Source organism: Cetorhinus maximus, unplaced genomic scaffold (genome assembly GCF_964194155.1).
Source record: "Cetorhinus maximus unplaced genomic scaffold, sCetMax3.hap1.1 HAP1_SCAFFOLD_1388, whole genome shotgun sequence".
NCBI classification, from domain to species: Eukaryota; Metazoa; Chordata; class Chondrichthyes; order Lamniformes; family Cetorhinidae; genus Cetorhinus; species Cetorhinus maximus.
Genome location: NW_027597329.1, coordinates 65790 through 75638, shown reverse-complemented (window position 1 = coordinate 75638; position 9849 = coordinate 65790). Strand labels below are relative to the sequence as shown.

At 51.1% G+C, this 9849-nt stretch overlaps 1 pseudogene; it reads left to right on the top strand.

Moving 5' to 3' along the window:
* The first annotated feature begins 3487 nt into the window (after positions 1 to 3487).
* LOC144676137 (U2 spliceosomal RNA) lies at positions 3488 to 3766 on the top strand (annotated as a pseudogene).
* The last annotated feature ends 6083 nt before the right edge of the window (positions 3767 to 9849 follow it).

The window sequence follows — 9849 nt, the reverse complement described above, 5'->3', positions numbered from 1 at the left end:
ACTGGGCCCCAAGAGCCTGCTCCACTATTCAGAAGATCATGGCTGATCTGATTGCAACCTCAACCCCACATTCCTGCCTACCACCGATAACCTTCCACCCCGCCTTGTTAATCTATCCAGCTCTGTCTTGAAAATATTCAAAGACCCTGTTTCCACCACCTTTTGAGGAAGAGAGTTCCAAAGACTCACTACGCTCTGAGAGAAACGCTCCTGACTTTGCCTTCCCTGTAGATGTGGAAGGAGTTTAGCTGCATGCCAGGTCAGCCGGCAAGCTCCACAGACTGATCGGCGCAGGCTTGGAGGGCCGAAATACATGTTCCTGTGCTGTACGTTTTTTTTGTTCTTTGTTCTTTGACTGCCCAAACTGAAAGCAAAGACAAAAATACAGCAGGCCTCGATCGAAGAACTCCTCTGCGCTGTGAGCTAGTTGCTCACACGGAAACTCAGCTACAAAGACTCGTGGATTGTCTCTCATGCCTGTCACGTGTTCTCCCTTGTGACTGACCGTTTCTCGAAATTTCCCATTACCTGCCAGTTACACGACACATCTAGTGCAACCATTGCAGGAAGGAACATTGCAGACATTTCAAAATGGTCATAACAGACAGTCAGACAGTGCAATGGTATTTAAGTTGCCTACATAGATCATGTTTCACTCTGAGGTGCTTCAAGGCAAAAGTGATACATGTAGTATTCACTGGAAACATTCACCGTGTGTCTTACAGCCCGAGGAGCCTATGCAAATCCCAGCCCCTTGGTGCACTATGGCTGAAAGGTCGTAGACAGCCACCTTTCCCCATTGCGCCTCTGCCCCAAACTTTAGTGCGTCCCTCAGCACGTAGTCCTGGACCTTGGAATGTGCCAACTCTTTGCAATGGAAGACCAAGAAGTTTCAGGCAGCCAAAGAGCGTCTTTCACCGAGTTGATCCTCCGGCTGCAGTTGATGCTTGTCTCGGCGTGTGTCCCTGGGAACAGCCCGTAGAGCACAGTGTCCGGACCTGTGTCACGGAACTGCTCGGGATGAACCTCGACAAGAACCACGGCCACTCTCTTCAGACCTTTTCTGCAAAGGCAGATTCCACAAGGAGGTGGGCAACGGTCTCTTCCCCACCACAGCCACCTCGAGGGCAACGTGCAGAGGGGGTGAGGCTCCTGGCGTGTAGGAAGGACCTGACGGCAAGGTCCTTTCTCACCACCAGCCAAGCTACGTCTTTGTGCTTGTTGGAAGGTTCTGGTGATGAGGCATTCTGCCAAATGACCCTGACAGTCTGTTCGGCGAACCATCCGACGGGATCCACCATCTCCTTTTCCCGCAGGGCCTCTAGGGTGATACGTGCTAACCACTGCCTGATGGACTTGCGGTTCCTCTGCATAATTTTTCCACACGGGACAGGTGATATGGCACTTGGAGCTTTCCGTGGCAGCGTGACCAGACCCATCCTTCGCAACACCAGGGACAGGTAGAACCTCAGCACGTAGTGACGCTTGGTGTTTGGGTCTACACACAGCTTGATACAGCCATACACAAAGGTGGCCATCAGGATGAGGGTGATGTTGGGCATGTTTTCTCCCCCTTCATCCAGAGGTTTTTTACATCATGTCCCTGCAAACATGGTCCACTTTTGACCTCCAGACAAAGCGGAAGTTGGCTCGCGTGATCGCCACAGCGCAGGAGTGAGGAATGGGCCAGACCTGCGCCATGTACAACACTGAGAGTGCCTCACGCCTGATGAGCAGGTTCTTACCCGCAATGGAGAGGGAGCTTTGCTCCCACAAGCCCAGTTCTTTTCTCACCATGGCTACTCGCTCCTTCCAGTTTCTAACGCATTCCCTGGTCCCTCCGAACCATATCCCCAGCAGCTTCAGGCAGTCTGACCTGCTGGTGAAAGGGACAAAGCTTAGTTCAGTTCCCAAAGGGCACGGCCTCGCTCTTGCCACGGTTTACCCTTGGCACCCGAGGCCGGTTCGAAGTGGTCGCAGGTGTTGATCGGTCTGCGCACCGATGTGTGAAAAGTGGGGAGTTGACCGTACTACCGCATCACCACACTGCCCCAGGTCCAATAGCATGGCGGAATGTATATACTGTAAAGTGCTTACTTATGAAATGTCAGCAAAGTAAACAAGGCTTGTGACGGCCTGTCACAATGCTACACCTTAGAGCGACAGCGCTCAGTGCAACCACTCCTTCACCAGCAGAATTACAGTGCGAACAACCCTTCCCAGTCATCATTGGACAAAAGGTATGACTACAACACCCAACCGATGGAACATGAAATCCGGCAGAAATCAGCAGCATCTGTCCAGAACCATGATCAGATCAAGTACGAGCACCCATTGTGAAGAAACCGATGGCGAATCAGGGAAGTACCAGAACAAGAAACACCAAGTAACCCCATCGCAAGCAGAACGCGATCTAAGACACGATCCCAGCGCAAGACTCCTACAGACAACCAGAATTGTGAGAACGTACGGCAATCTCAAACCAACTTCACAGTATCAACGAACCACCATTCCGTCCCAGGGACTCATAAGGTGATCACTTTGTACAATTGTAGGTTCAAACACAGAAGAGCAATTTGTTGTAATGTAAATAGTTCTTATTATTTAAGGGTACAGCTTGGAGTTGTTGTGGTATACCTTTAAAGAGCGTATCTAAAATTGCTGTGCATCGCCAGGCAGGGTGTGACGTGTATATACTCATGTATAATTCTCGGGCCGATGATAGGAGCTGTCCTAGAGACCTAGATATTGTTGTATATATTTCATCTCTTCAAATCAAAGAATTGAGTTAGCGATCCTCTTTGTGTCGTCGGTGTGTTTGCGTAAGGTGGAAAACACAACATGGAGGACCCCCATTTAAAGTGAATGGCAAAAGAACTAAGGCGACATGAGGAGAAACCTTCTTGCGCAGCGAGTGGTTAGAATCTGCAATGCACTGCCTGAGAGTGTGCTGGGGGCACTTTCAAGAGTGGCTTTCAAAAGAGAATCGGATAATTATCTGAAGAGAAAATATTTGCAGGGCTATGGGGAAAAGGCAGGTGAGTGGCACTAGGGGAGTTGCTCTTGCAAAGAGCTAGCACAGACACGACAGGCCGAATGGCCTCCTTTTCTGCTCTAACCAATCTAGGACTCTATGTGTGCAGCTCTGCACACTTGCTTGCTGCATTGTCACTCACGCCCTGCAAGACACGCAACTGCTTTCAAAAGCTTCTTCCACAGCAGCCTCTGACACTGACGTCCATGTGGATAGGCACAACCCTCTCCCATCTGATTGGTGGAATACTGCCGATCTACATAACTCTGATGCAGTCTCACTGAAAGAGAGAGAACAAAGGCAACTTTTCCAATTAGAAATCCCGGGACAAATATGCCAACAGTGAAACCGTCAGTGCTTAGATATATATATACATAAGTCTTTGAACGCTGTCAGTCTGCTTTAAAGGAGGGAAGGCAGATGGCACTCGGGGAAGTCAAGGGCGGCGCCGGCATCGCTTCTCGGCCTTTTGGCTAAGATCAAGTGTAGTATCTGAGGTGTCAGCTGTGGCTCAGTTCATAGCACCCTCGCCTTTGAATCAGAGGGTTGTGGGTTCATGTCCCACTCCCGGAAAAACCATCTGTTCTTATCAGTTTAATATCTGATACGTCCCTTATCTGGGGACCATATATTAAATTGATTTTTGGAGCAGGGAGATGGAATAGGGGCTTGCTCCGTCCACTCCACGCATCGACCCGGTATTGCAGTATCTCTGGGAACGGTGCACCCTCCCCTTTCCAGGGGATTTTCAATGCTAAAAATAGTTTTCTTACAAACATCTGCTTTCTTTACTTCTCAACATGTACATGTTCCAAAATCCAACTTTCTTTGGAAAAACTCAGCAAGTCTGGCAGCATCGGCGGAGAAGAAATCAGTCAACGTTTCGAGCCCTCATGGCCCTTCAGCAGAACTGAAGCATAGTTTCAACAAGGGAGAAATATAAATTGGTTTAAGGTGGGTGGGGGGGAAGAGACACATTGAGGGTGTGGTGTGAGCAGATAATCAAAAGATGTCAGAGACAAAAGGGTCAAAGAGGTGTTGAAGGTGGTGGTCTTTGTCTGAGAAAAGTGCTAATTAAGAATGCAAGACAGGATATTCAAAGTACAGCTCTAGTGGGGGTGGGGTGGAAAGACTAAAGGTCTTTAGTCATTCTTAATTAGCACTTTTCTCAGACAAAGACCACCACCTTCAACACCTCTTTGACCCTTTTGTCTCTGACATCTTTTGATTATCTGCTCACACTACACCCTCAATGTGTCTCTTCCCCCCCCACCCACCTTAAACCAATTTATATTTCTCCCTTGTTGAAACTATGCTTCAGTTCTGCTGAAGGGCCATGAGGGCTCGAAACGTTGACTGGTTTCTTCTCCGCCGATGCTGCCAGACTTGCTGAGTTTTTCCAGGTAATTCTGTTTTTATTTTGTTTTGGATTTCCAGCATCCGCAGTAGCTTTTAGCTTTTTGTTTTTATCCAACTTTCTTTCTTTCTCTCTCTCTCTCTCTCTCTCTCTCTCTCACTCACTCACCCGCAGCAGCTACACACAAAAAACACGCACGCTCACCCAACACTCACAGACAGCACTCTCATCTCACAAACACTCTACCTCACTTATACAAAAACAGCTTTCACTTGCAAATACACCTCTCAAACACTCTCTCAGCTGCACCTTTCGCCTCACAACATTTTAAACCAGCTCTCTGCTGCCGCTGCCGCTGCTGCTGCTGACACAGCAACAATCAAAACTCACACCTCAAAGCTCACACACTTTACACAGCTACTCCGAAACCTCTACATCCACATTCACACAATCCTTACATTGCACAAGGAGCCCATTCCGCCCGTCGTGCCTGCACCAGCTCTCCCGGTGAACATTTCACCTCGTGCCTTTCTCCTGCCTTCTCCACGTAACCCGGCACATGCTTTCTTTTCAAATAATCATCTCATTCCCTCTTCAATTGAACCTGCCTCCGCCGCGCTATCAGGTGGTGCATTCCAGACCCTGACCGCTCGCTGCTCCTATCGCTTTTGCTTCTTTTGCCAGTTACTTTAAACCTGTGCCCTCTCCTTCTCGATCCTTGCCCCGGTGCAAACAGTTTCTCCCTATCTACTCTCTCCAGACCCCTCATGATTTTCAATACCTCTATCAAGTCTCCTCTCAGACTTCTTTTCCCCAAGGAATACAGTCCCAACTTCTCCAATCTTACTTCATAACTCAACTTCCTCGCCCCTGGAACCAAACTCGTAAACCTCTTCTGCACTCTCTCCAATGCCTCCACTACCTTCCTAAAATGCAAGTCAAAATGCAATCCCTCAGAGTCGGCATGGCTTTACGAAGAGTAAATCGTGTTTGACTAATTTGCTAGAGTTCTTTGAAGATGTGACAAGCAAAGTGGATAACGGGGATCCTGTACATGTAGTATGTCTGGACTTCCAGAAGGCATTTGATAAGGTGCCGCACAAAAGATTAATACACAAGATAAGATCACACGCAGCTAAGGGTAATATATTAGCTTGGATAGAGGATTGGCTAACCAACAGAAAGCAGAGAGTCAAGATAAATGGGTCTTTTGTGGATGCCAAGCTGTAACTAGTGGGGTGCCACAGGGTTCGGTCCTCGGGCCCCAACTATTTACTTGGATTCAGGAGTAGAAGGTACTATAGCTAAATTTGCAGATGACACCAAAATAGGTGGGAAAGTAAGTTGCAATGAAGAAATAAGAAATTTACAAATGGATATGGACAGGTTAGGTGAACGGGCCAAAATTTGGCAGATGGAGTTTAACTAAGTTAAATAAGTTTAATAAGTGTGCGGTTATCCATTTTGGTCAGAAGAATAAAAAGGCGACTTATTATTCAAATGGAGAGAAACTTCAGAAATGCTTCAGCACAGAGGGATCTGGGTGTCCTCGCGCACGAATCGCTGAAAGCTAGTATGCAGGTACAGCAGGTAACAAGGAAGGCAAATGGAATCGCTTCTCGGCCTTTTGGCTAAGATCAAGTGTTGCAGGGGCGACACCATGGTCCTACCAAGGCAAGGTCGGGATGGAAGGGCTATAACCAATCGCAATCGAAATCCATACCGTGGGTTACCTATCACCGTCCGAGTCACGGTGAACCACAGCGAAGGAGGATCACCTATGGATCGGGGCTTCTTCACCAGGAGGATCCTGTTGAAGGCGTGCGGCTTCCAAGCTACGGAGATCTTCACCCTGCACGACTCCCGCAAAGGTGGTTATTTCGACGTCACGTTCAAGCAAGTGGCAGACTGCGTCCGACTCCTGAGGGTGTTCGAGGAGAAGAGAGACCTGCCGGAGATGAAGATCCTGACGGCGGAGCCGCACTTTTCTCTGCCGTTGCAACGGGAACGTGAGGTGATGGTGCATGTGTACAACCCCTTCGTCCCTGTCGCCGACGTGGTCACCTTCCTCACCAGGTACTTCGATAAGGTGGGGAGCGGCACCGAGATTCGAGACGACTTGGGGATCTGGACAGGCAAACGCCTGTTTAAGGTCACGCTAAAGACCGACGGTAAGGGAGCCATTTTCCACCCTCCCTCCAGCTTCGCAATCGGGGGAAACCGTGGCTACCTGGTCTACGCTGGGCAACCCAAGCATTGCCGCTCATGCGGCAAGGCTGGTCATGTGGCGGCCAACTGCAGCGCCTCCCTCTGCAAGATCTGCAAACAGGAAGGGCACCAGACAAAAGACTGCAAACAGGCCAAGTGCTGCAACCTGTGTGGCGAGGCAAGTCACCTCTACAGGACCTGCCCCAAACGCTGCCGTACTTACGCACAGGCAGCCAAAGCCGACCACGGGGAAGCAGAAGAAATGCTCCGTGTCACTCCAACCACCAAGGCCCCCAGGGAGCTCAACGGGACAAAGGAGGACACAGAGAGAGACAAGGTGGAGAAAGAGATTGAGGCAACAGAGAGCCAATCAACAGCACCACCCCCTGAACCTTCCAGTCCTCAGGACAGCGAATCAATGGAGGAGGAGGCAGCAGTGGGAAAGCAGCAGGGGGAGTGGCGGACGGTGAAGAACAAGAAAAGTAAGAGGGAGCGAAGAAGAAGCAAAGGCGTTTCCCAGAGAAGGGGCAAGAGGCGTCTCCCATCCGACACGGATGACAAGGGCAGCAGCTCTTCGGATGAGGAAGTGCCAGAGCGGCACCGACAGAAGAGGCGGCAAAGCTCCAGGGCGTTGGAGGACGAGACACCCGAGCTCCAGAAAATTGGAGACAACAAGGAGACCAACGCACCCCAACTTTGCCTGCAACCTGAGGAGGCCAGTGCACCACAGCCCCTGGAATCTGGGAGCAGGGAGGCAATCATCGCACCCCAGCTCCAGGAAGCCGGGAACAGCAACCCCCCAGAGGGGGTGAGTTTTGGAGAAGCTTCTCCAGCAAAGGTCATCTCAAAATCCGCTCACTACGTGAACCTCCAGATGCCACTGGAGCAGAACACGGCCAAGGAGATCTACCTCAGCCCATCCAAAGTGAAGGAATTTGAGCTCACTACGGGTATGAAGGAGCAGACTAAAGGTCTGGGACTCTCAGAGACAGTGGGTTTGGTAGGAGAATAAATGCTTTAATATGGGTTTAAAGATTGTATCCATAAATGTGCGTAGCATTAAATCTACTACGCGATGTGTTGCGACCTTGGACTACCTAGCCAAGGTCAAAGCTGACCTGTTGTTTCTGCAGGAGTGTGCGATACCGCACCTCAGCTCCTACAGGCAATGGTCACGATGGTGGTCCCACGGGCCATCGATCTGGTCGGGCGGAAACGACTCTCGTTCCTCCGGCCTGGGTATTCTGCTGCGGGGAGGCAACTTCACCGTCTCCGAGGTCAAGGAGGTGGTGGGCGGGCGACTCCTGGTAGCAGACGTAATGTACAAGAACGCTCCACTCCGGTTAATTAACGTGTACGGCCCGGCACAAAGGGCTGAGCGGCTGGAGGTTTTTCAGCAGCTCCCACTGCTGCTGGCGACCTCCAGGCCGGTCATTCTGGGCGGGGACTTCAACTGCATCATCGATGCGGCTGGACGATCCGGCAGGGCCGGAAGCAGATTGGACGCTACGTCCAGATCCCTGATGGAAACAGTTAAGGATGCCAAGCTGCACGACGTCTTCAGCAACCCTGCAGACGGAGCGCAGCGTAGATACACCTGGTCGCGGCCAGACGGGTCCATTCGTTCCAGGATAGACTTCCTGTTTGTGTCCCGTGCATTCACAGTCAGATCCACCGAGGTCAAGCCGGTGTTCTTCTCTGACCACTGCCTCCTACTGGCGGACTGCCACTTGGAGGAAGACCTGAGGGTGGGCAGGGGGGCATGGAAGCTAAATGTGCAACTGCTGACCCCAGAGAACATTGAGGAGCTCAAGAGGGATTACAAAGGTTGGAGAACCGTGAAACCCCTCTTTGAGTCCCTGACACACTGGTGGGAAGTGATCAAGGGAAGCATCAAGAGGTTTTTCATCCTCAAAGGCACCCAGAAAGCTAGAAAGGAACAGAGGGAAATGTCCCGACTCCAGGAAAAGATGCAGAATCTGCTCCGGCTGCAGTCGATGGGGGTCGATGTCAAGGAGGAGCTCCAAGAGGTGAAGGGCCAGCAAGCCTCGCACTTTGCCTCGGAGGCCTCCAAGATCATCTTCCGTTCCAGAGTCCGCTCCGTGGAGCAGGATGAGACGTGCTCACGTTTCTTCTTCCAAAAGGTACACAGAGAGCGCTCTGTGATCAGCAGCCTGAAGGAAGAAGACGGCTCAGTAAAGTCATCACGGTCCGACATTCTGAGGATCAGCAAATCCTTTTATGCCGGACTGTATGACGTGAAGCCCACGGACAGCACGGCCTCCCAGTCCTTCCTGTCCTCTATCACGGAGGTCCTAGACCACAGTACGCGGGAGAGCCTAGACAAACCGCTAACTCCTGACGAACTGACTAAGGCCCTCGAGTCCTTCGAGAAGAGTAAAACCCCCGGAAGCGACGGCCTGCCGGCGGAGTTGTATTCGGCCCTGTGGGACTTGATCGGCCCAGACCTGCTAGAAGTGTACGAGAGTATGCTCCTGGCCGGCAGCATGTCAGAATCCATGAGGAAAGGCATCATCACCCTCATCTACAAGCACAAGGGGGAAAGGGAGGAAATTAGAAATTGGCGACCCATTTCACTGTTGAATATGGACTATAAGATTCTGTCCAAGGTCATCGCCAACCGGGTCAAATCCGCTCTGGAATTGGTGATTCACCCTGACCAGACCTGCTCTGTGCCAGGCAGGAAGATCTCTGACAGCCTGGCGCTGCTCAGGGATACGATTGCCTATGTACAGGACAGGGGTGTGGATACCTGCCTCATCAGCTTGGATCAGGAGAAGGCCTTTGACAGAATATCGCACACCTACATGGGGGATGTGCTCTCCAAAATGGGGTTTGGGGAGGGAATTCGAAATTGGATCCAACTGCTCTACACTAACATCAGTAGCGCAGTCTCAATCAATGGGTGGGAAACAGATAGCTTTCCGATTAAATCTGGAGTCAGGCAGGGCTGCCCTCTCTCGCCTGTCCTTTTTGTGTGCTGCATAGAACCCTTTGCCGAGTCCATCAGGAAGGATCCGGGCATAAGAGGAGTGACGATCCCAGGCAGTGGAGGCACTCAGGTAAAAGCCTCCCTGTACATGGACGACGTCGCCGTCTTCTGCTCGGATCCGCTGTCGGTGCGCAGACTGATGCACGTCTGCGACCAGTTCGAACTGGCCTCGGGAGCCAAGGTAAATCGTGGGAAGAGCGAGGCCATGTTCTTTGGGAAGTGGGCTGACCGATCCTA